This window comes from Triturus cristatus, chromosome 5_1 (genome assembly GCF_964204655.1).
Source record: "Triturus cristatus chromosome 5_1, aTriCri1.1, whole genome shotgun sequence".
Lineage (NCBI taxonomy): Eukaryota > Metazoa > Chordata > Amphibia > Caudata > Salamandridae > Triturus > Triturus cristatus.
The window spans coordinates 229,195,930-229,223,206 of NC_140587.1; positions in this window are offsets into that span (position 1 = coordinate 229,195,930).

The window sequence follows — 27,277 nt, forward strand, 5'->3', positions numbered from 1 at the left end:
GAAGTCGTAATCAGAGAAAAACAACGACCAGCGTAGTTGTCTAGGGGTCAGGGCTCTGGCGGTCTTAAGGAACAAGAGATTCTGATGATCTGTATAGATCTCCACAGTATGTCTCGCTCCCAGTAGATGATGTCTCCACTCTTCACACCCTCTTTTTATGGCTAGGAGCTCCTTATCCATGATGCTGTAGTTCACCTCACAGGGAGACTATTTTTTGGAAAAGAATGCAACGGGATGCAGCTGCCCTGTTTCCGGGTGTCGCTGTGATAAGATTCCCCCTATTGCATAATGAGAAGCATCGGTTTCTACCACGAATGGACGTGTGGCGTCAGGGTTTCGTAGCATGGGGGCTGTTGTGAAGCAGGATTTTAAGGTCTGGAATGCCTTTTCTGCTGAGGTGGTCCAGTGAAAAGATGCTCCTTTCCGAAGGAGGAGCGTTAAAGGTTGTATAATGCCAGAAAAGTTCTTTATGAAGCGGCGATAAAAATTGGCGAAGCCCAGGAAGCTTTACAGGGATTTGACACTGGTAGGTGATTCCCACTGGGTAATAGCCCGCGTTTTCTTATCATCCATACACAACCCGTCTGGACCTATGACGTATTCCAGAAATTCCACTTCTGAAACATGGAACAAACACTTCTCCGGTTTAGCGTAAAGTGCATACTACTGTAGGCGCTCCAGCACCACCGTCACGTGTTTCACATGTTCTTCCATGGATGTGGAGTACACCAAGATATCATCGATGTACACGATGCAGGATACGTCTAAGAGGCCCCTCAATACTTCATCCATGAAGTATTGGAATGCGGCGGGGGCGTTGCACAGGCCAAAGGGCATAACCCTATATTCGAACAATCCGAATTTGGTCCGGTCTTCCACTCATCTCCGCGTCGTACCCGCACTAAGTGATAGGCTCCCCGAAGGTCCAGTTTGGTGAACACTTTAGCTGTTTTCAGTTGGTCTAAAAGAACAGGGATCAAAGGCAGGGGATATCTGTTCTTTATTGTAACTTTATTGATCGCCCTGTAGTCAATGGAGGCCCTTAATCCGCCCTCTTTCTTCAGAATGAAGAAGATCGGAGATGAAGCAGGTGAAGAGGAAGGACGTGTGAACCCGGAGGAAAGCATGTCTTCGAGGTAACGCTGGAGGTACGTTGTTTCGGCTTCCGTAAGGGCGTAGATCCTGCTGCAGGGTATGCTGGCTCCCTCTTCCAGGTCGATTACGCAGTCATAGTCCCTATGTGTGGGTAGTCTTTTCGCCTCTTGGGTGTCGAAGACAGCCCTGAATCGTTCATACATGATCGGTAACTCCGTAGCAGAACACACAACCTGCGTGCTGCATGTGCTAGCGAGGAGACCTGCCGAACTCCCTCTGGGGGGGGAAGTCCTGACCTTCTCAGAGGTGCAGTGCTCTTGGCAGAAGGACGAATTCATAGACACGGTGCGTGCTGCCCACCGCACCAAGGGGTCGTGGAGTGTTAGCCAAGGCATTCCTAGTATAAGTTTGAAATGGGGTGCATCAATCAGATCAAACCGTATTTGTTCGAAGTGGTTGATCCCCACTTGCATCCATATGGGCCTTGTGTGGTAACATACCGGGCCCGATGTCAGAGCCGTGCCGTCCACTGCCTTCACCGTCTCGGGGGTCTCTTTTTGATCACAAGGGATGCCAAGCTCCTTGGCATACTGCTGATCTATAAAATTACCGGTGGCTCCGGAATCCAGTAGGGCGTGGACTACCACGGATATATCGTTAGGGAAGTTCAATAGGACGCACACGTTCATGTGGGCTACTGAGGGCTGTATAGTATTGGCCATAGCCGGGAAGACCTCATGACTTCTAGGCCTCAAACAAGCGGTCCTCTTCTTATTCGGGCTCGTCAGTTTCCCTGGTCCTCGTTCGTATGGTCCACCACGGACAAAGTCTTGAACCCAGGGTTTCCAGGAACTGCGTTCTTCGGTCTGCTTCTGCAGTCTTTGATGAAGTGGCCTGGTTTCCCGCAATACAAGCAGAGTTTCTGTGTTCTCCTTTTTTCTCTCTCGGCTGGACTAAGGGGCCCTCTGATCCCGCCGATTTGCATGGGCTCGATCCCATCACTGGGGGAAGGCCTCTCCTCTTGAGCCAGACGGGATCGTATAGGAAGGAACCTGGTATCACTTTGAGTCTTGTCCCTTTTTCGCTCCTTAAGCCGATGGTCCAATTGTACTGTTAAGTCGATTAACTCTTCACATGTGGCCGTCATTTGCACCACCTGGGCTAGTACATCTTTGAGTTCGCTTCTCAACCCCTGGTAGAACAATGATGTTCTTTTTTCCATTGGCCAGTCCGTTTCTACCAGGAGCCTGTTAAAAGAGGTTATATAGGTAAGCAGATCCTGGGACCCTTGTTTTAGTGTAAGGAGTTCCTTATCCAGCGACATCTGATGCGCCTTGCGATCGAACAGCCGGCGCATTTCCACACAGAAGGCTGGGAAGTTATACAGGGTTGTCTCGTTCAATCAGAGGGAAGGACAAGCTAGCAGCATTACCTCCTAAGTATGACATCACAAAGGCCGTTTTGGCTTGGTCGTTCGGGAAGACAGTCGGCTTGCACAAGAAATGGAGCCTACATTGGCCCATAAAGGTGCCATACTTCTTTGGATCCCCAAAGAACCTTTCAGGAGGGACAAGGGGTAACTGCATGGGCTGGATGATCTGAACCGGGGGAGAGCTGGAGTGGTGGGGCATAGAGGAAGAGAAATGCGGGAAGACCCCGGTGCTTGGTGGACCCCCTCCGGAAGCCTGGGTTCCCCCTTCCGCTAAGGGTGTTTGGGATTTCACCGGAGGAGGCAGGGTCCAGTCTTTAAAATAGGAGCCCCCCTTGGTCCCTGCTGGGGGTTGACGGGATAGGCAGGCCACCTCTCTTCTCATGGTGCCCATCTCATTCTTAAGCTCCAGATTCTCCACCCTGAAGGCATCCACCTCCGCTCTAAGTGCATTCAAGGTATCCACCATAGTGGCAAGACCTGTAGCGGTATCCATCGCTCAGGCTGTACTTATCCGTGGGCTTGTCAATCTGTCAAGGTGCAGACAGGTTGCTCACTAACCTTAGAAGCCGGATACAGCGGGAGCGATCCTTGACGCTAGTTGCCCTCTCCCCAAAGACGGTATTGCTTAAGAGGATTTTAGTACCTCTCTACAAGCGACACCACCCCTGGGGAAAACAAGGGAAGAAAAGAAAACAGAGAGGGGGGAATGGAAGAGACGACTACACGATACCTTCACTCAGGCCGCCTACTCCTGTAGAGAGAAAGAACAGGCTGAGCGATAGATTCCCTTTAACGAGATAAGTGACATCGAAGAAAAGACAGGCACATATGGTGATATCCCCAGCACACTCACTCTAGGGCTGTATCTGTCTCTCTAAGTGCAGCCTCGTTCAAGTATTAAGTACCGGCAGGCAAGTACTCATGAGACCTCCTTCGCAGGCTCTTCTCGGGAGGAGTAGTGGTGTTGGTGCCCTTCGCCAGCAGAGGTAGGCAAGCCGTGGAAGCGGGAGTCGCTCTCCAAGCCTTTTACGCGGCTCCAAGCGCTGGAACTGGAAGACAGAAGGGATATACAATCTCCATCTTTCCCCGGGGCGCTCTCCGAGCCTTTCAAGAGGCTCCAAGCGGGAGGAAGGGTGTTCGTTAGCAGGGACCCCCAGCTCCTCCGGGTGAGAGTGTAAGGAGGGCGCTCGAGGTAGCGCTACGAGGGGTGTCCGGTGAGATGTGGCGCGTTGCTTCTGGAGGTTAGACGGGGGCACAGGTAGAGTCTCCTGGCGCTGTCTCGTTCAGGTGAAGCGTGCACGGTTTCAGCAGTTCTGGCCGATGTGCCTACGTGCGCGGGTTCCCTCGTTGCAGGTTTGAGTGTCGATGAGCCAGGAAGCGGCTTTCAGGACTGGGAAAGGTCGGGTGAAGATCGCGCGAGGTCCGTTACCTCGCCGAACGCCAGACAGGACTTGATTGACAAGCCCCTGGCCTTCCGTGAACGAGGCTTTTGTAACCGCCTCAGGAAGTGCCTCCGTGCATGCGCTAGGGGTTATGGGTATTGTAGTGTCATACCCACCGCCTCCGGAGCGACGCATGGATCGGCAGAGTCTCGGTGAGTGCTGTAGTTAGTGTCGATGCCTGACACAAGGCTAGTTTGTACAGTGTTTGGACAAAATAGCGACTAAAGAATTTTGTGATACAAAATATTGTGTCAAGAATATCGGGGTGTCGATAATATTGTCAACAGGAATATGAAATGGAAGAATACAATTGTATGTGTTGTTCTTATTATCATTAAAATAATATTGATTTAGAAAATATCATTGTATATTATATTGTTTGTAGGTGGTATTTTGTATGTATTTTATTGTAATGTGTTTGATTTTATATGCTTAATTTTTTTTATTTGTGTATTTAGTAAGATCATTTATTAATTATGAGGTTTTTGAAATGTGTACTTTTAGTTGTATTGAGCTGTAAAAACAAGGTATATATAATTTTTATTTCAGTAGCAGTATGTTGGGTTGTTATTGGATAAGATTGGAGAGATTTATAAAAAAGTGAGTAGTTAATTTAAACATAATATTCATTATTTTAATTGTATCCAATTTCATATTGTAAAATGTACAAATTTATGTTATTACTTTGGTACTGTTTCTAAATAATATTTCATAAGGATTTTAAATGTACTGATAAATCATATTACAATAACACATCTATACATTTTTGTAAATATTAAAATAATTATTTTAATTAAGGGTTTTTTGGTATGTAGATTTAATAATGTAAAATTGTTGTAAAAATAGGTTTATTCATCTCTCAAAATAATATATTTTTTTTTCAGAAGTTTGAAAGTATTTGCGTGGATGTTTTTTAAATGTTGAAAATTATAATGTCACTGTTAATAAATTGTTGGAAAATGTTTTACTTTTATTTTTAAATTTCTGTAAAAACATTGAAATGCTTTATAATTTAATTATTAAACTAGTATTATTTATGATGTATAAATTTAGAGTTTGCTATATGTTAAAGGTTTATTTGTTTAAGATTTAATAAATACAATTTTAATATTGCCATTTTTTAGAGGATTCACTGGCAGACATTCTTCTGGTATTAAAAGAAGGGATGAAAATTAGATTTGAGGTCTCAGAGGCTAACCAGGTGGGCATTCAAGCCTCCTGCCCCGCATTGGCTCAGAAGCTAGAAGTGGCTGCATGTACCAGAGCATTGGAGGAGGAGGTAGGCTCAATAAGACAAGATGTTGTAAAAAACGCCACAAGGATAAGCATGTTGACTAAGCAAAATCAAGGTCTGAAGGAAGATCTCAAGAGGGTGGAGAACCACTCACAGAGGAATAATCTAGGATTCCTGAATGTGCCAGAGGCTGAGGAAGGAGCTGATATGAAGGCCTTTATATTCTCTCTGTTCTGGGATATGGTCTTGAAAGATCGACCAGAATCAGCCTAGAACAGGAGATACAGAAAGCACACAAGGATCCTTTCAGGAGAAATCCTCAATGAACGAAATGAGAAAGATCCTGGTTAATTTTGTCTCATACGTGATAAAGAAGGCAATCCTGCGCGCGGCCCAAAGGGGCAGTTCCTGATCAATTGGAGGGTTTTCCTTTATAATCAAATCAGATGTAGGCAAAGCAAAAGAGCAATGGCAATGGGAACTAGGCATGAGGATGGATGAACTACAGAAATTGGGGGCAAAAGTGCAACTAAAATTCCTAGCAATGCTTTGCATTATGTGGAACAATCAAATGTTTAATTATCGTGTTGTTAAAGATGTGGATGCATTGATAGATTCCGTCAAAAAGAAGGGAACCGACTTCTGAATTTGAGGAAGTCTGAAATATGCAGTTGGGGACTGCTAGGGTGGCTTATTTCGGCTAATTTGTCATGAGTATTGAATGTCTGCATCTCCTGGGGAAGCTCATAAGGCATTTGGGAGGGTTCCCCAGGGTGGGAAGCTGGGGTGGGTGAGAGAATGGGCGCAGGGTGGGGAGCAGTGGGAAAAAGAATCATTGATATTACCAAGCAGGTGTTCTTATGTTTAGGGGTCCCAGATAGAGTACATGAAGAGGGATTTGATCCAGGTTTGATGACAATGGACGTTGGCCAGAATATATGTTTCTTAACATGGAATGTTATTGGCCTTAGAGCCTGAGGTAGGCAGAGACTGGTGATGCAGTATCTTGAAGAAAGTCTTGCCCACGTCATTATTTTACAGGAGACTCATTTGATTGATAGAGTAGAGAACTCCTGTCCAGGTGCAGATAGGTGGAGAGTTATGTATTGTCGGACCAAGCAGAGTGTTGTAAGAGGGTGGCGGTGGAGGTTATATTCTCAAAAACTGATAGATCTCAATGGTGGGTCCTGGCTGGTATGAGATGCGATGGTCTTGAGATTCTATGTGTAGGATTTTATGATCCAAACTTGGATGATCTCCGGTACATTGCGAATTTGGACTGGAATTTAGCGGAGTACACATTCTGCGGGTTTTGGTGGTAGATTTTAATACACTATTAGACCCCATTTTAGATCGACCAATCTGGAGAGACTGTGTTCAGGCACCCAGGATGAGACATGCCCTTGGAAATATGCTCCCGGATTTAGGGCTGGTGGATGTAATGAGACATCTAAAAGGTCAGATGAGAGGGTTCACTTTCCACAGCAAAAAATACAGCCATTACTCCAAGTTGGATTATCTCTTGACTGATAGAGATTAATCGTCTTTCGGGTCATATCTCTGATCATTCAGCTGTCACCATGTTACTGAAATGCCCTGGGAATAGGAAAAACTTAAGGTGGACATTAAAGCGAGCCATCCTCCTTGATGATGGGGTGGTGTCCAGTTTGAAAAGGTCTACTGCCTAGTTTTTCTGGATGATGCAGACACGGTTTCCCTAGGTGTGATATGGGATGCATCTGGTCTAATTATTTTTCACACTATATAGAAGAGGTAATTCCAGAGCTGCGTAGACTTAAAGAGTGGTTGGGGTGCATGGCTCTCCCTGGGCTCACAGAAGAAGGTGAGGAGTTTATGGAAACACAGATTACACAGGTGGTAATCAGAGGGCATTTGCTGCATACTAAAAATGGAAAAGCGGCTAGCCGTGATGCCATCCCCTCAGAGCTTTATAAGCTCCTAAAAGAGGACGTTGTACCAGTCTGGGAGATGTTGTTTAATCTAGTTCTTCAGAGGAAAGCGCAGATCCCGATTCATGGAAGGAAGCCACAATAGTACTGGTTTAAAAAACAGCAAAGGATCCTAGGAAGGCTGATTTGTATCGGCCGATATCTCTACTGAATGCTTATAAGGTTTTTATGAGCATTCTGGCAGGTAGACTGGCCAAGCTAGCCCTCCTGCTAATACAGCCAGATCAGAAGGGCTTTGTCCCAAAGAGGCAAATCCATGAGCTTAATCACCAGCTGATCGGATCTATAGGTCTTGCCGTGGCTCAGTCGATTCCCTTGTCTGTAGTTACCTTAGAAGCAGCCAAGGCTTTAATCGAGTCTGTTGGACTTATCTTCGGGAGGTATTGGCAGCGTTGGGTTTTAGTCCCCACTTGATTGCAACGTTACAGAGCAAATATGAAAATTCGTCAGCCAGAATTCTTTTTAATGGTTCATTGACCAGGAGCTTTGGTATCTCTAGAGGCACTTGGCATGGTTGCCCTCTCCCACTGTCTCTTTTATTGTTTGATATTTATATTGAACCATTTGTCCAGCTTCTTCAAAGAAATGGGCAGGTCATTCTTTTTAGTTCCACCCATTTTAGTAATAATATTGTGCTATATGCGGATTATTTAATAATGTATACATCGGATCCTGCTCAGACTATTCCCAGTGTGGAAATCTTGGTGGAGGAATATGGGGACCTATCAGAATATCTAGTTCATAATTTGAAGTCGAAGGTGATGTGTTGGAATGTAGCAGATTGGAAGGGGGTATAATTTGGAGAGGGTGGCAAAGGAGGTAAACGCATTGCTTGCCAGATAAAAGAACCTTCCCCAGACCATCTATGGGTGAGTAAACTTGATTGAGATGACGACACTCCCTAAATTGTTGTATCTTTTAAACTGTATACCTCTTACATTCCCAAGACCAGCTATAGATAAGATCCAGGGTAAAATAGCAAGTCTTATATGAGCAACTGGTGGAGCTAGGCTAGCATGGAAAAAGTTGAGGTGTAGGCTTGAAAAGGGAGGCTTAGTCTTCCCAGATTTGTATTTGTATTGTATAACCTTACAGTTAAAAAATTGTAGCATGCTTTTGTGTAACCGGATGGCTTAACCTTGGGGGAGTTGTTGGAAGAGATGGTTAGGGAGAGGGGATCAGCTGGGTTCCTGCATGAGTTTGGTGCCCCAAACTTCGTCAAAAAAGTCAGGCTAAAGTTTCTAAAGGTAACATTGAGTTCATGGCTTAGAGTTAGGAGTGTCCTGGGTATTGGCTACTACTCTGATTTGAACCCATTGGGCTCACCGGGCACCCCAGAGTGTTGTGAGAGATGGGCTGAATGTTCCACTACGTAGGGCTGAGATAACAACCTGGGGACATTTGTTAGCCAGTCAGTCAGTCAAAAGCTTTTATTTCGGTAGAATACCATAAAAAGACATAAATAATTATTTACAATAAAAAATGATTAAATAGACATTGCATAGAGTATAATCCATCAAAACATTAATAGTTTTTTGTGATAAAAATTACAAAGCACAGTTAAAAAGATTTTTTTCCCATAAAAAAAAAATATTAGAACAATATCCGTATCCCAAAATAGTCTCACAACACCACATGCTTCTATAATAGCAATAATATCAATAGAAGAAGCAGCAGAATTATATGGCGGATAGAATTTTTTTTGGACCTGGCAAACCACATGGAAAGAAGAAATCTAGCCATCACAAACACTATCATTGGGGTAGTGTCGTACTTCAGGATTCTAAACACCTCCTGATAGTCCCTGAAACCCCTGGACTTACAGAGTTGAATGATCCACTTCTTCCTTGCCTTGGTGTATAAAGGGCAAAAAAGAACAATATGCAACTCTGTCTCACAGATATCAATACATTCAGGACACGAGCTTAAGGGGTCAGATGCATTAGACCATCTATGTGTAAAGGCCCTCAATGGTAACGAGCCGTGTCTAAACTGAATGTAAAGTTTCTTTGCCAAAGGGGGTTGAATAACATCCAAATAAACTTCAAAATGGGGACTGATCTTAATATCCAGAAAGGTGTTAGTAAGCCTTCCCAAGGACGAATGCAATAAAATTTCCTTCCGGTACAACTGTAAAGCCTCACGCAGTGATTTCTTAGTTAACGAACGGCTTGTCTCTTCCGGTGCGGACCATAGGTCCCCCATCCCTATAAGATAACAAAGGTTCTTTACATATGTTAGCCAAGGTATTTTTCCCAAATTCCCCCTTGACAGTAGATCACCGAGATCATGCCTATAACTTGCAAGCTCGGGAGTTGACCAGAGTCGTCTCCAATACAGGAGAGGGCGATTCAGGGCGATCTCTTCAATGGGAACTAAGCCTAGATCCCATCTCAAGGGAATTAAGGGGGTACTCATAGGTAATTTCAGGAGTCGCCTAATAAAGGAATTCTCGGTTGACGATAAGGAGGCAGTAGTACAATATCCCCAGAGTTCAGCGCCATATAGTGCGCCCCCTCTTGCTTGGGATTTGTAAATTTCCATGGGGGGGCCCAGAGGTTTAAAAGAAGTGTTATTAAAGACCTCCAGGATGCCCCCCACTGATTGTGTTAACTTCAAATTAGCCTTCGCCATGTGGGACCCCCATTTCATTTTATCATTGAGAGTTACCCCCAAATAATCAAAAGTAGAAACCCTATCCAGCTCTTCATCTCCCATCTTGGGGTGAGGACAGTTGGTTGAATTGGAGCTGAAAACCATGAATTTGGTTTTAGATAAATTCAATTCCAGATCCCTTTTTTTGCAGAAGGAGCAGAAAGCCTCTAAGGAACGCTGGATGCCCATGTAAGATTTAGACAACAGGAGCGTATCATCCGCGAACATTAGGGCCGGTATCTTACGCCCCGCTAGCATTGGGGAATCCAGATTGGCGGCACACAAAAGGTGCTCAATCAGCCCATTGATAAAAAGGGAGAAAAGTGTAGGGGCCAGAACACAACTCTGCCTCACACCTTTTTCGACCGGGAATGGGCCTGAAATGTCCCCACATCTCCCATATCTCACCCTTGCATAAGTGCCTTCATGCATACGTTTAAATAGGTAGCAAAGGTAAGGGGGAGCACCCATCTCCAATAATAAAACCCATAATTTCTCCCTTTGGACCGTATCAAATGTGGGCCGAAGGTCCACGAAAATCAAGTAAAGATTACCAGCACCCATACAAACTGTCTTCCAATGAATTAGCTGTAACCTAAACAATTGATCAATAGTGGAAACCTTTGCTCGAATCCCCGCTTGGAGAGAGGTTAAAATTTGATGATCCTCCATCCAGGTCTGTAGTCTTGTTAAGAGGACTCGGGCAAACAGCTTCTGAAGAACATCGATCAAACTTATGGGGCGATAATTAGCTGGATCCAAAGGGGAAGATTTTTTATGAATGGGTATGATTTCTGCTCCTAGCCAAGTATCCGGGATCTCAAGACCCTGCAGAATAGCATTAAAGTAAACCCGAATGTAGGGGGCCCAAATTTTTATTTTGCTTCTATACAAATCACCAGGGATCCTATCGAGCCCCGGGGCTTTCCCTACTGATAGGGTACTAAGGGCCAGCTCTATTTCTGGAAGGGAGAAGGATCGACTCACCGAATCTTCATAATCAGTTTAATCCACTGCAATGACGTTAGGCTGGATTACCGGGTCAAGTCTACCACTATAATTACTAAGTGAATAAAGAGGTTTAAAATACGCAAGCCAAACCTCCTCACTAAGATTGGGAATAATAGCGGGGCAGCTTGCTGCCGTACCTGTTCGTACAAAATTCCAGAAAGCCCTCGAATCACGGTCTTCTAGTGCTTGCTTCATATTTTGCCACCTTAGATCCTCCCACTCAGATTATGCCTCTTTAATCAAATTTTTGTAGTATGCCCTCGCAACTCTGATCCTTAACTGGGTACCCTCTTTTACTTCTCTAATCAAGGCAGTCTTGGCCAGCCTGCAGGTTCTATTATACCAATGATCAGGCATTGAAGTCTTTGGCCTTGGCTTAATAGGGCTGTAAAAAAAGCCAACCAGGCCACCGAGAAGTTCCTTGTGAATATCCTGCAGATCTGAGAAATGATTCTGCAAAATATCACCATTGGGGCTCAAAAGGTGGGAAACCTCCTCCATAGAGCGGGCGACACTACAATATAATGCTGCAAGCTTTGCCTCATCGGTCACAACCCTTGCCCACCTAATTCGTCTACCTCCTGCAGCTAACACCAAGTTCTCACTACTTGGTAGTGCTAGGCCCTGAGGGACTGAGATACCACCAATATTATTTGCCAGTTCCAATGACAATAAATTGTGGTCGCTATCAACCCTGGGTATGACGGAGAAAGCTGCTAAAAAAAACCAAAATTCCACATTCCCCAGAATATAGTCGATTGTCGAACAATTCCCGGGTCTATTGAAAGTATAAGAACCCGGGACATCGGGAAAGAGTCTGCCATTACAAGCCCTCAAGGAATGCACGATGGCTAGCTTATTAATCTCAAGGGCCAATGGGTGAAGACGTTTTGCTGGGTACATGGTAGGGTCTGGGATTTTATAGTTTTCATCCTCATCACAAGTAGCTGAGGGAATCCCAAGAAGGGGTTCAAAGTGGCAATTAAAATCGACACCTATTATTTTATGGGACACAGGGGGAAGAGAATGTAAGATATCATCTAAGGCACCCAGAATCGACAGACCCAACTGTACCGGATGGGGACGCAGGTAGACATTAAGTACTACCATCGAGTATCCGGCAGGAAAGGTAAGTAACAAACACAAAATATAAGGGGACTGTGAATCTAAGGGCTTTACAGAGCAACCTAGATGGGTTGCAACCCAAACAACTAGCCCCCCCGAAGGTCTGCTCCTGCCACCTTGAACCGCAGGAACAAAAAAAGACGCATAGCCCACCCTCACTGGATTGTGCCGTAGCCATGTTTCTTGAAATAGGCAAATGTCATAATTGTCCATTAACTCTCCCCACTCTGGGTCAGAGAGTTTGGACTCCAATCCAGCCACATTCCAGGACCCTACTAAAGGTCTGCGTGTAGGTGTACGGAGGGGACTGGGCACTGGGGGGACAGAGACGGTACAGCAATGGGAAGCAGTTTGGTCAAAAGGACCCAACTCAGAGAGCCCTTGGGTAGAGCTAATGCTCAGGGATGGAAAAGAGGCGGAAGTGAATCCTGTCCCGGTACCAGGTACAACATTGGAGAAATCCATCTCCACACCTTGACCACCCCTTACCAAACTCCCCCTCGTATGCATGCGCCTTCCCTTGGTGTGCCTCAAAGATGGTGGTCAATCCACGGAACTAAGTGCGTCAAAACAGTTAGCAACCGGGATATTGAAGTGGGAATTATGAGTAGCTTGGTGAAAATAGGGTAGTTCCACAAGGTTCAGTGCACTAAAGTGGGTGTAGAAGTACCCCAAATGGCAGGTATCGATGTAACCTAGTTTGGACTTCCTGCCCAAATCCAATATATGGCCAACTACTCTTGGGTCCCTAACATTGATTAGGACACAATCCCCACCGATGTCCTTTGGTCGAGTCCCCAGCCAGCAAACCCTGCGAACAAAAAGGATCTCCCCCCGACCTACTCCATTCAATGGTCTATTTTTAGACAACCAGTGAATGACTTTATTTTTTAGTTCATAATATGTTTCCCCCTTATCATCTGTTAATGGAGGAACTCCTGTAAGCACAATCACATACGGTGCAGCCTCGGGGGGGAGCTGTAAAAGGGGAGAGGAATTAACCAAGCTCAATGTATCTAAGTTCCCTCCCAAATTAGAAGGTGGCCTACCCCCACCTGAGGTCCGTGAAGTAAGATCCTTGTTACTAGGATACTGATCACATGCTGCTGGAACAGTAGGAGCTCGGGGAATGTTCGAGGGCATAGGAGGACCGCCAAAAGGAGGAGGAGGAACTGGCAGCACCGAGGATGACTGAGCTAAAACAGGAAGGGTAGAATGGGAGGAGGAAATAAAGAGACCCTGTGAAGTGGGATTGCTGATCGTAGCTTGAGTACCAACACCCTCCACGCTACCAGAATCATGCAATACATGATGATTTGGCTGCTTCTTCCCAATGCCTTTGGTATTGATCAAAGATACCAACCTGTCGATCTTAGACGACAGGGTTTTTAAAAAAAGATTTAGGGACTGGTCTATATGCGACTGTAAGTCTATTAATAGATCAGTAGCCCAAACCGGTGGGCTTGAAATAGGTGGGTGTTGGGCCAAATCTGGAAGCACAGGCCTGGCTGCAGAGGGGGCAAGATGTGAACTCCTTTTTTTTGTTTTCTGTTTTTTTTTCCTTAACTTTTCCTGCTTCTTGGGCGCCACTGTGGATACCAAAGAGGATGATAGTGGACCAACTTCCACTTGCTCAGGCTCATCTGGTATCACCTGAGCACAAGGTAGGTGGGTAAACGAAGGCAACATAGAGGACATAGCTTCCATATCCACCTGGTTTAAAGAAGAATCAGCCAAACCATCAAAAGAGGGTGCCATAGAAAATGCAGGGGTAATAGACAGCCGTCTTTCCGTGTTTTCGATGGCTGTAGCAACCACCCCAATTGTTTTCTGGAGCATTTTATCTATAGCTGTGAGGCTTGGGAGCGGCAAATTTGAGTTAGCAAGTTGCCTAGTCATTGGGCGACTCGTTGAAGGCTTAGAATGTTTCCCCATAATTGGAGCAACAGTACTAACAGGCAGGTAAAATACAAAAAGGTTACCCCGCTACAGGGAGTTAACTAATATCTAAACAAGAATTGTTAAAAATAGAACACTCTATGCACAGCTTATGGCTGAATGGTACATATAATAACAATGAATTATAATCGATTAAACATCAATAGAGGAAGAGTCCGGACTAACCCAATGTCAGCGACCAAGAGGTGTGGCCCAGCCCGGCCTCCTTCGGCCTTGGGCCTTGGCGCTCTGTGATGACGCTCTCCGTGCGCCACGCGATGCCCCCTGGGTAGTGTAGGCTCAAGGGAAGCCGTTCCCCTCACGGCACTGGCGCTAGCAATTGGCCACATTGAATGAGAGGCCCACAGCAGGAGCAGAGATCACCGGCCGTTCCCCTCACGGCGTGTCCGTCGTCAAAATCAGGTATGTCACGTCCCGCGCTGCGGGAGACGCTCTTCGAGTTTATGGGCCTTGGCGCTCTGTGATGACATTTGTTAGCAGTGAAGGGGATAATATCCTGGGAAGATTTAAGGGTAAAGAGTGCTGACTCACTCTTTAGGCGAGAAAGCAAAAGACACGCAATTGATGGACGGAATGCAGAACAAATCAAAACATTCACCCCCAGTCAAGAGATCTGGGTTAAATCCATCATTCTTTTGCTCACCATGCCACCCCAGTTTAGACCTGGCCATATGCAAATCAGTCTTGACCCTGTGCCTCATGGGAACAGTCCAGCCCGAACTGCCAAGCCAGGTCCTCCCTGGACCAGAAACAAGCATCCTAGGACCGGTTTCGGGTTTTCACCTCTATTTAGCCAGGATAGCTTGATTCCAGTGGCACAGTGAGCCCAGGGCCCACGTCTGGGCATGCCTGGTGCACTTAGGGTGAGAAAACAAAAGACACACAATTGAACTGGAATGGCATGGTGAGCAAAAAAACGATGGATTTAGGCCCAGATCTCTGTACTAGGGTGAATGTATGACATTGTTCTGCATTCTGTCCATCAATTGTTCTTTTTGCATGACTCACTCTTTAGGTTTAAATATCTACAGTTGTCCTCTTGGTTTGCAAACACTACTCAGGGGATAGGGAACGCCTGGGAATTTGAGTCGGAACTGCATGATGTGAGACTTAAGGAGTAAGGAGGTTGCCATCGTGGTACTGGAAGTTTCAGAAAGCAGAGAATAGAAAAATGAAGGCGACATACTCTGGATGGGAAGGAACTATCCAGGAGACAGATCTTCTATCAGTGTTGCAAACCCCTGTCTGGGCAAACCAGCTAAGCAAAATCATGTATTTACCATCAACAGCCTATACTGTACCAAGCAAAAGAGTGCGAAGTTTGTACAGGAGCTAACACCCAGATTTAGCCGGTGTAGTCAATTAAGAGCTAAAGGCCAGCATGTTTTTTCACCTTAAAGATAAAGGCTTTTTGGCAGGATGTTGAGAATGTGGTCAAGGAGAACTTAGGAGTAAATATTATGGTAAGCCTTCCGTTGGTCCTAATGGGGGTTGAAATGGCCTCTTGCAATCTGTTGAGCAGAGTGCAGAGGGGCCTCCTGTTTTTCCTTATGCTCCTGGCCAGGAGGGAGATCTGTAAGTTTTGGACTGATTCAATACCTCCTAGCGCGACGGACTGGCACAAAGCTGTAATTGGGAACTGCCATATGGATACTCAGAGTAAACCTGATGGAGCTAATGCGAACAAGACCTGGGCCGGAGTCTAAGGTTGAGTGGTATGTTAGCCACGGAATACATCGAATGAGGGTACCATTGATTACACTGATGTGCCACTGGTAATGAGGCAGATGGCTCGACCAGTGTGATGTGGGCCAGTGAAAAATGCAGTAGGCTGAGGGCCAGATAATATCCATTAAAAGGTCTGATTTTACAGAAGCTATTGTGATATGAGGACAATTTAAAAACGTGTTTTTTTAATGCCATTTTTTACTCTTTGTATTATTAGAATAAGTTTGTATGTAATAACATTGTTTGCATAATGATTTGAATTTGTTTCATTTTCAATTTTGGAGTTTGATTTAATAATCAAAATCTATTAATTATCAATAGTGAATAACATATTACTTGATATGTTAATGTTTAGATCTAAATATGTAGGTTTTTTGCTTGCGGGATTGTGTCAATTTTTATTTTATTTTATTTTATTTTATTTTATTTTATACACTAAAAATGTTGTTTAAGTTCAGAGTATTTATTGTGAGACTATTGAATATCCAACACCTTCCCTAAATTGGCTTACATTGGAATGGGATTAGTAAATGTCACCCTTTTAGTGTACAACACTTTCTCCAGATTGGTTTAGACATAGTAAATGTCACTCCATCTGTGTCCAACATCATCTTCAAATTGGTATAAATTAAGGGCTTTTTACCAGTTTGGCAGTCCCATGGACTGCCGAAGCAGCGGTCTGAGTGTGGTGAGCTTGGCGGTCCAACAACCATATAAAGAGTCATGTGGTCTGGCTTTCCAAAGACCACTTCCGAAACCGCTGACACTGCAAGATCACTCAGAGCGTGCGGCCGCGTAGCGGGCCTATGAGGCTGTGGGACGCTCAAAACACCAGTGAAACCACCTGCCCAATTACAAGTAACATTACAGCCAACGTGACAGTGGCGGTCCAACCACCACATCTGAGACAATGGAAAGGGAGGGATATAAGGCCGAAACTCACCTCTACTTGTCTTCTACTGAAATGGAGCCAATCGTGCTCGTCCTGCTGCTGCTCTACCACCTCGGCCATGTTCAAAACCCAGTCCATTGTGGTCGAAATTGGTGGGAAGTCATACAACTACCTGTTGCCATAGTTCCCATGAGGCACAGGGTCAAGACTGATTTGCATATAGCTGGGTCTGAACTGAGGTGCTGAAGTGAGCTAAAGAATGATGATGGATTCAACCCAGATCTGTGACTGGGGGTGAGTGTCTGAAAAGTTTCAATGCTCCTTCCATCATCTCCTTGTGTTTGCTTTGTTCACCCTAAGTTGGCAGGGTATGCCCAGACGTGGATCCCTTGCTCACTTTGCCACTGGATTCAAGCTAGCCTGGCTGATGAAGGGTGTTACCCAGAAACCGGTCCCAGGATGCTTGGTTCCGGTTCAGGGAAGATCTGTCTTGACAGTTCAGACTGGACTGTTCCCATGAGGCACAGGGTCAAGACTGATTTGCATATAGCTGGGTCTGAACTGAGGTGGCCAAGTGAGCTAAGGAAACATGATGGATTCAACCCAGATCTGTGACTGGGGGTGAGAATCTGAAAAGTTTCAGCACTCCGTTGATCATCTCCTTGTGTTTCTTCAAGTAATTTACTTATATACAGGGAACCTGTCTAGGATTGTTTCTCTTCAATCATCAAAAATAAGTCTGTACGATGCCCCCCTAGGCCAAACACTGACTGGTACTACACAGTCCTCAAACTGACCTTTGTTTGCAAATTATGTTGGCATTATTTTGTGCTCCACAACACCACCTCCTCAACAATATCACACCTATTAATGTCTGTCACACATAACCTTTGCCCTTTCTCACTTGTCGTCCATGTTACGACTGATCTTCACTAGTCATACAGCTCACCATTTCGTAAGTGTTGCTAAAGTGACATTGAAGTGACTACAACTACCATGAGACCTTGTGACTGCAACTGTAACCAAGATGCTACACTCCTTTTGCCTCTTCTCTCTTGTCTCTCATGTCACTATGAGGTTCACTTGTAATGCATATTATCAATTGTCAAGTGTTGCTAAAGTGACATTAAATTGACTACAACTACTAGGAGGCCTTGTCATTGTAAGTCTAACCAAGATGCTATGGTGAATGTGACACACCCACGATTGCACACATCCCAGGTTCTTTTTTGATGTCAAAGAAACATCTGTATGGATATGACAGTAAAGTAATTTCCACCTTCTCTGCTATAACTCCATATTAGACTCTGACACACCACCCACCTGAAAAGGCAATGTCAGTCAAAGGGAGTACATAGAATCAGTGTGAGAACTATTTTAAGGGCACAATGGAAACACTCTCTGTAGGATAACTATGCCTCTATTAGGGGAAACCCTCAAAGCCTGGGGCACAGTACATTCTGGACATGCTTGACAAACTCAATATGCACTGGACCTGGGAACTGAAGTATGCCCTTACTGACACTGCCAGGGAACCTGCTCACAAAAGGGCATCCATTGGGCACAGCAGGCACCTCAAAGATGGTACTTGGGAAGGGGGGGCAGAGGTTTAGGGAGGGGTGGTTTATCTTTGGGAGGGTGCTTCTTGGGTTTGGGGTTCTTTGGGGTGAGTTTAGGAGTTGTTGTTTTTTCTCTTTAGGGCTGAGTTTAGGGGGATGGGAAAGCTGTTTTTCAGGGGTGGAATGGGAAGTGGAAGGTATGGGTTTGGGTGTGGATGAGGTGTTTGGGACTTTGGGAGGAGGTTCAGATTTCAGAGGGTTATGGGTAAGGGCAAACAAGAGGAATTCCCTGGGAAAAGTGAGTAGGGTGTTCAGAATGGAGTTTGGATTGGGAGGAAGAGGGAGTGGAAGTGTATGGTAGGTCTGCTGTTTGCACTGTGTGTTGTGATGGTGGCTGGTGTGTGTGTGACTATGAGCATATGTGTTTTTTGGGAGGGAGTGTTGTGGATGTGCTGGGTGCTGTGGAGGGGTCTGCGGTTGTTGCTGTGATGTCTGCAGGTATGGGTGTGTCCGTGGAGGGCTCTGTAGCTGTTGCTGTGATGTTTCTGGGTATGGGTTTGTCTGTGGAGGGTCTGCGGCTGTTGCTGTGATGTTTGTAGCTATGGTTGTGTCTGTGGAGGGGTCAGAGGTTGTTGGTGTGGTGTCTACAGGTATGGGTGTGTCAGTGGAGGTGTCAGTGTGTGTTGGTGTGGTACCTGGGGATATGCTGAGGGTGGTAAGGAAGGTGAGTGCCTGCTGTGTGCAAGCATGTCTGAGTTTCCTGGATGTCTTGGGTTTGTGCGTGGTGCATGCTTAGGTGTGCATGTGTTTGGGATAGGATTGGGAAGAGTAAATGTAGATGGGGAAGGGGCTGGACGGGAGTGGAAGGTTCGGATGTTGTAAAGGGCTGCCTTGAGGGAGGAGGCCAGAGCCTGAAAAGATCTCTGTAGGACAGATATTGCAGTGTCAATGCCTTCCAGGAAGTTAACCATCTGCGTGCTTAGCCACTGGATGACATTCAGCACTGCAGTCTGACCCACAGAGATGCTCCTCAGGAGGTCAATAGCTTTCTCACTCAGGGCAGCGTGGCTAACAGGGGCAGAGGCTGAGGTGCCTGCAGTGAAGGAGAGACCTCCTCTCTTACGGGAGGGGGAGCGACCAACTTGTGTGGTAACAACAGGGAGGATGGCTATGGAACTGGGGGTTGTGGACAAAGATAAAGAGGGAACTGATCCCATTGAGTCCGCCACCACTTGGGAGTGTCTACTGGAGGATAACTCAGATGACAATATGATGTGGCTGTCCTGGTCACTGGTCCCTCTGTGTTTGACGGCTCACATCCAGAACCACCATGACCAGCTGTATTCCCACTGATGTTGGCCCCTACGCCTCTGCTTGCCCTGGGTGTTTTCGAGATAAAATGTAGCATGGGTTTATTGCAACTGTATTTCCACACCTGACCATCACAAATCCACAGAAAATATTGAAGAAGTCCACATATCACACCAGCTTCATGGTTCACTCAATAGGCTTCCAAGTTAGCATGAGAACATTCATGCATGCTACATAACCTGCAAACAGTTGGGTCCACTCATGTCGGAACCTCAGACTGACCCAAGTGCATTGATGGAATTCTCTACACTCCATCCTTATGTCCATACTACGATAGTTGACCTTGCATATTTTGTTACTTGTATATCATTGTAAGAAATGCAACCAAATAGGATAGATACAATTTTGAGATTTACACAATGCTCACACAAGTCCCAGTTTCCAACAAGTCTACCTATCCCTCAAAACACATCATGATGCCATGAAGGTCAAGTTGAACACCAATTTACCTTCAATTACAGTCGTGGCAGACATCATGCCACATGAAAATGCTAATTGCACACTGATGACATATTGGACTCCAAATGACATCATTTGACCACTACCTGAAAAGTCAATTGAAATTTTGAACACCTTTGCTTTAGCTGTGTAACACATCGAACAGAAAAAGTTCCCAGAAAACAATGAGGTACTAACATCTGGGAGACAGATACTCTTCCCCAGCACAACACTCAATACAGTCATATGAGCATCCCCAATCCTGCTTGGTACAGGTGGTGATGACAGTCAGAGATTGTATGTCCACAAGTCAAAACACATTTGAAGGTTTTGGGTGACACTGAACATCTATGACATGAAGATGTGGGATCACTAGAGTTCCAAAGGGCAGGTACATCACACCACTCTTTGGTATTGCCTACTCAAATTGCCTTGTGAAGATCAATGTAGACACTCGCATAGGATCCCCACAGTTCGACATCTTACTGAGTCCTGCATGTCACCAGTCAGTGAATGGGTGTTTAGGAACACTATTGCAGATGAACCATCAACTGCCAAATGCACACTGGCCACATGTAGGCACTAATGCTGATGGCCCCAGGGATATTTGCACTCTCATTTCACAGTATAACCAGTACTTACCAATGGGAATTGTTGTACAGTTATTGCATGTACTGTCAACTCTATGTCATGGCACATGCAATAGGGCCACCACCAAATGAAAGACAGTAGTGAGGGTATGTCCCTCCTCACACAAGCATGACCAGTTGCCTGTGTGATACAATTGTCACCGAGATTTACTGAGAACATGAGATGATTACTCACTTCACTCAGCCAGGTGTCTGCTCAAAAGGAGAGGATTGGATGTGGACAGGACTCGGCTGACTTCCAAGTCAGGAATACAATTACCACAGCACAGCAGCATACACCTAATACCACACTTACATTTACAATGACTCAACTTGTGTGTGGCATATGGGCTACCACTAATCTTGGTGTGGACATACCTGCCTCTAACACACAAAGTTGGCAGAGTAGACTCTGTCCAGGATTCACGGCCTTGTTGCTGTTGTTGGGCCCTCAACTGTCCATCAAGATCCAGGTAGGCCACTGCCAGTATGTGGGTCATCATGGGGGCCAGGGTCCGGTGCGTTGCCCCAGCTTGACCTCCACGATCTTCTGAGTCAACCGCTACAGGTCCTCCAACCTCTTTCCACAATGGGCACTACGCCGATTGTAGACCCCCAGGGTCCGCACCTTCTGGGTGATGGCTTTCCAAATGGCCTTCTTCTGATAGATGCTGACCTGTATGGATGCAATAGATGTAGAAACAGATTGTAACTCGAAGTTTGAGGAGAATTGTAAGCTTGATACACACCATGTTGACATGTAGCACAAGCCTTCATCTAGAGTCAACATATTACATGTATCTATGTCAGGGGCGGTGCCTCCCTTTGGATGTGGGGGCATTGTCGCACTGATATTCTGGCCCATGTCCCCCAAATTAAATATAGTTAAAGTAAACACTTGAAGTGTTTTGCATTCTTCTGCCGCAGGCGTTTGCAGTATCCCTGAGGGCGGATCCTGACTTTTAGGAAGCTAATACAGGACTAAAGGGGTGGAGTTTAACAATATTGTGTCCCATACATGACATTGTCAGTCAGAGGGGCCCGGGCTGGACGGCTGCTTCTCTCTGGCCAGTCTGACGCGCACTAGAGGCCGACTCATAGTCTCTTCCCCCTGCTCATACTGGAGTCCGGGGTGACTCATAGTCACAGCCCCCGGGCTCAGTAATGAGTATTGATGTCCCCTGCCCAGCCAATCCAGGTTCTGCTGTAACAGCAGGAGCAGTGTCTGGATTGGGTGAGAGGCGTGTTATTAGGTATTTGGACCCTCTTCAGTGTGAGTGAGGCAGTGCTCTCCCATTTTCATGAAGAGAGACAGGCTGCAGCGTTCATTGCACACCGGCCCTCTGGATCTCTGGTCTGGAGACAGCTATACTGCGATTCACAGGACTTCTGAAGTACACTTGCACTCCCGGATAAGAGCATTCACCTGCCAAGGATCGGAGTCCTGCCACAGTCCTGCTTCCAGCAAAAGGCGTCTTCCCCTCGAAAGGAGCCAGGAGCGCTGTCACACGGATGCCATGACAGGTATGTGCTGTACACCTATTTACAGGCTGTATGTTAACCAGGAATCACCCCTACAAGAGGAGGTTCGGCCATGCAAACGATTATTATGAAATAGAGCAAGGCAAGCTGCTGGATGTGGAGTGCAAGGCCCTTCTTATGTTCTACTGCTAGGTTTTCCCTCCTCCCATTTTCTCCCCCATGGGTCCCCTCCATGCTACCTCTGTCCCTATGCCATGCTACCCGACTCTCAGTCCCCCAGCTGTACACTAGTGCTCTTACGCCCCTCCTTCTTTTCCATTTTCAGACACCTCGTTGGAGCCTGGACTCATCAAAGATGGCCACCCAACACTATTGGTTTTGATATTGCTCCTGCAACAACTTTACAACCATTTGCAAAGCTATTACCAGCAGCGGTGAGTGGTGGACCGAGCACTGGCAAACCGAGACAAGCTAGCTTTAAGAGAGCTTGCTTTTGCAGACCAAGTTTTTCCTTAAACCCTCACTGTGTTTATTCTGCACCTTCTACTGATTGTGCAGCGCCATGAGGCAGCTTATTTTGTAGTGTGCCCCGCATACAACTTGTTACCCCTCTCTACAAAAGGCTGACTTCTCCCCAAAATCGCATCATTATTCCCTTAATGGAAATGATAAATGAGAGGTCAGTGGCTTGGAAGGGGACGTTGACGAAAAGTGATAGAATGAGGAAGCATTGGAGCCCTCTGTTGAAACAAAACTCTCCGGGTCTGTTGTAGGAGTTGGGAATTTTTGTATCAGGGATCAAAAGGGTTAGCATTGGGCAAAAATGTGTTTATAATTTTTTGCTAAGGCTTAAAACTGGGTTCAGAGAATACAGACAAAACTGAACTGATGCAACGTGTTTCTGTGAAAATTGCATTGTTTCGCCTTCATTCCATTTTTCACAAATTGGTTTGTTTTCAAGAATGATTCGGTTTTCCACAAATCAATTCATTTGATCAATTTGTATAAACCTATTCGATGTATTTTAAGGGAATCTTTTCTATGTGAATTAGTGGTGAGCATATTGCGTAACAGTATGGAGACATATTTGCCTTGATTGATGACATTGGTAATTATTTTATCAAATGTAAACAGCAAACCGATTCTTCTAACACACATCGTTTGAGCCTGTGGCTAGCAGGCGACTTCTAAGCTCTGCACCACATGCACATACCCACTTAGTTATCTTACAGGGTATTTCCTGTGGTATGCTGGTTATCCACAGTCATCAGCTGTAGGTGCTATCACCCAGCGTGCTATCTTAATTGGGCTGAGATCTCCGCCCTGTGGTTTATATGTATTTCTATGCAGTAAGTACAGTACAGCCATCTTTATGGGGTGCAGGCCTGACTGCCTGTACCGCCCTGGAGGCTGGAACGGTGGGGGGCTGGTTTTGTAGCAGTACAGTCATTTGTAAAGCACCCACTACAGAGTTCCCTGTACATCCAATAGTTTTTACGCAACAATTAAAGTACCAGCATAACTCCAGTGAATAATGTTTTTCCTGGAGAGAGATTTCAGTTTTGTCTAGTGGCAGTTTTGACTCATCTAAAGTAGCGCAGAGGGTTAATATGCCTGCGGCAAAGAACATGTACTATGCAGATCACAGAACAGTATTTTATGTGCATAGCTTAGTGGGTTACTGCTTTTGTCACAGAGGCCCTTTTGTTACTGTTCAGTTACAATCGTATCTAACACAGTGACCTATGAACTGCCATCACAGAGATGCATGCAAGCTGCATACTACAGGTTAGAATGTTATGTTTTTTTCCGGGCCTTTCATTATCCTAAAATTGCTAAAAAGGGTATGTTTGGATAGAAATAAATTAACTGTGTTACGTTCTAAATCCAGCAAGGGTGACATGAATCCTACACCTTGTAGTCCCCTTTGTGTTATGTAATGTTTTCTATACACTGATTTACACATGTATGATTCATTGTTATCTCAAAGTCTGTTATGAAGTTCTGTGGTTATGCTGAATACGCAGCTACCTACATCCTTCTCATATGAAATCTCTTTATTGATGTCATACCTACACTTTCATAATTGCTTCAACCTTCTTGCTTTCTCAGATTGTCTTGAAAATGCACTATTTGCCCACTCTTGTTTCAAACTCTTCTCGGAGAAGCCCCCCGAACCACCTTTATGGTGTTAGGGCTCGCTTGCCACGCTCACTCGCCACATGGCACTCATACAGAACATTTAGGCACCACCACTTTCGAATGTCAGCAGCTGCCACTGAGGCTGGACCATTGCAGCTTTAGGATAGCCCCTTTGCGGACACGGAGTCAATCACTCTAATAATAATGCCTGACTTTGCATGTGTCTGACCAAGTCTGAGCCCTAAGTTTATTTTAAACCTACCTTCATTTTCTGATTTCCCTTACTAACTATTCCTGAAATGTTGGCTCACTGGTTCACTTCTGAGACAGATCCAGCAACTTCTTGACTGCATTAAAATTTGATTGCCACAATAAACTAGAAATGCTCACAATGACAAATACACACTGCAGATGAGACTTCATTGCTTGAGTAATTGAGATGATTGGGGAAAAAAACAACACAACCTCACCCTCCCACCCCCATTCCCAGAAGCCCTTGCCCCTTAGGCGTGTTCATGCTATGCATGGTGGATATCTGCTGGTTTTGTGTTTAGTTACTTCATGTATCATAATTGATGAAAGCAGACATCACTGTACCCTGGAGAGCTGCATTTCCCTGCAGATGTCTTCTTTCACCAGAAGCAACAGGGGCTAGGCAGACACACCTCCCAGCAGAACGTATTGTGCATGCAACACATCACAACCCAGAGGCATGCCTCCCTGCAGAATGCATCATGAACAAAAACACCAAAAGCTACTGAGCTAGACATCTACAATGTATGCATTATGCAAGAAAAATACTACTAACTACATTTCAAGATCTCCCTGCAGAATGCTTTGAGTGTCAAAAGCAATACAAGCTAAATAGTCAGAGCTCCCTGAAGAACGCATCACGCTATTGAAACTTATTTAAAGCACATATCCTTTTCTGTCAGTACCCTTGCTACTTGCAACAATATATTTACACAGCTGGAATGCAGCACAGACTTCCCGATAGTACACCAAGTCAGTTAGCCCTAATATCTTATGAGAGACCTTTGGGATTTTCACCTCAAGATTTTCTTTTTTCACAAAATGGATCAAAACAGTACAAGCAATAACATATCGTTCTACTTCTTCTAACATATGCACAGCTAATGAGATCAATAAACAGTTCCCATTGAGTGCCCTTATCATCATAATAACAATTTGTTTTTATATAGTACTTCATTATGCACCCCCACTGTTTCTGCACTATTTTAAAATGTGAAGTTTCTCAAACAACTTCAGATGGATAGAGGCTAAGTTGCTGGGATATTAACTCATCCAATAAATGTATCTCTGTTGCAAAGTCATCCTGTGCCCTGGGCACACCCCAACTTTTTGTTGACTGACACTAGTGGTAACTGACTCTGACTGACCCTGGGCTCTGCCTAACCAGGCCCAGGGCCAGTGCTATGCAGAAAGAGACATAATTAGAATACAGTGAAAATACCCACATACACTAGGGTACACTATGGTATGGGGTACCCCTATGATTGGCATGACCTCACCTATCAGACCACATTAAATAATAGGACAGGGGATTAAAACTACCTAGAAGTCCCTAGTCAGTAATAGGGAATGGCAGTTTAGAGACGAGAAGCTTTTCCTGCACTTGCACGTGTGCACTGCTGAAGCATTGGGGCAGTTTAAAAGTAACCCTGGGTGGCAGGACTGCTTTTAAAAAGTAAATTGTGCCCAAACTCGCCTTTGGTGTTTGGGGCACCTAAAAATGGATAACCTACAATGTTTTGACATATTAGAAACCCTCAGGGTCACCGCTAGGTGTCCCAGGGGAGGAGGGTCAGGTATTTATAAGATAGACCCTTAAAAAAAGTTTTATATGCCATGGGTTAAATGAAGTTTCACATTTCACTCCCCACATTGTGATAAAGTGCTGCCCAAATTCGACTTTGATGCTAGGAGCACTGTGGAGGGAGCATCTACAACCCCAAAGTCTCCTCTAGTTGTTCCATGGAGTGGGGTTTCTTGTAGATATAAGCGAAGTACTTATAACATATGTTTTTATAAGCTCTAGTGCTGGGAAATTGGCCCAAGTCATTTTTCCCATTGCAAATCCCATGCCACATGGGTTAACATGCCAATAGGTTATTAACTAATAACTCCTAGTAGGAGAGTGATAGAACTTCCATTCAAAGACTTCACAGAATGGCAGTGATAAATCCAACAATATGATATTATGGAATTTCTCACAAAAGGTACAGACAAGAAGTTATAAGACTTTCTTGTATGTACGTCCAGATTCAGCCTTCCAGTGGTCTGTCCTGATTGGTCAGAGTTAAGTGGATTAGCGAGGCTGCTTTGAAGAGGCGATAAAGAGCCCCTGGGGTTAACCAGCTCTTCTGGGAGGGCAGTGTGCTGGTCCACAGGAATGCCAGGGCAGGGGGAGTAGCCGTAAACCATGGTCTTCAAAGAGGAGGGAAGAAACCAGTGTCATTTACAACTCTAAACGTTTCACCTCAGCCAGAGGTAGGCTTATGGCAGGAATGCACAGATGCAAGTTTGAGAGTTTATGGAAAGTAGCCATCCTAGGGGTGTGTTTAGCCAGCTCTTACCTCCCTGCTGGAAAATCATCCATTATGAATTTGGAGGGTTTGGTACACTCTGGGACAAAATAATGCGACACTCTACAGGATGTGGTCATAACCTTGGAAGTTGCCTTGCTCCCATTGGTCAGCAGTGACCTCCAACTGGACCCAGATCACTTGGAATAAGTATCTGAGAGGGGCAGAGTCTCTCAGAGCTGATGCTTGAAACTTCAGAAAGCAAGACATTGCCAGGCTGAGAAGTTGGGGTGCATAATCTGAGACCTGCCATCTGAAGACTGCACCAGCTGAAACTACAGCCCTGTGGATTATCTTGCTGCAAAAGAACTAAAGAGTGGACTCCCTGCAAGCTACAGGTTAACAGAGATCACCTGGAACATCACCACCAAGGATCCTCAACCTGGAGAAATACTAGTAGATTTATGAGGGTGTTGTCCAAGTGGATTGTGGGAACTGAAGTCCTCAACTTTCAAGGACCATGTTGGAGATTCCAGACCCTTGGAGTGCGTTTGAGACACTTTGGGA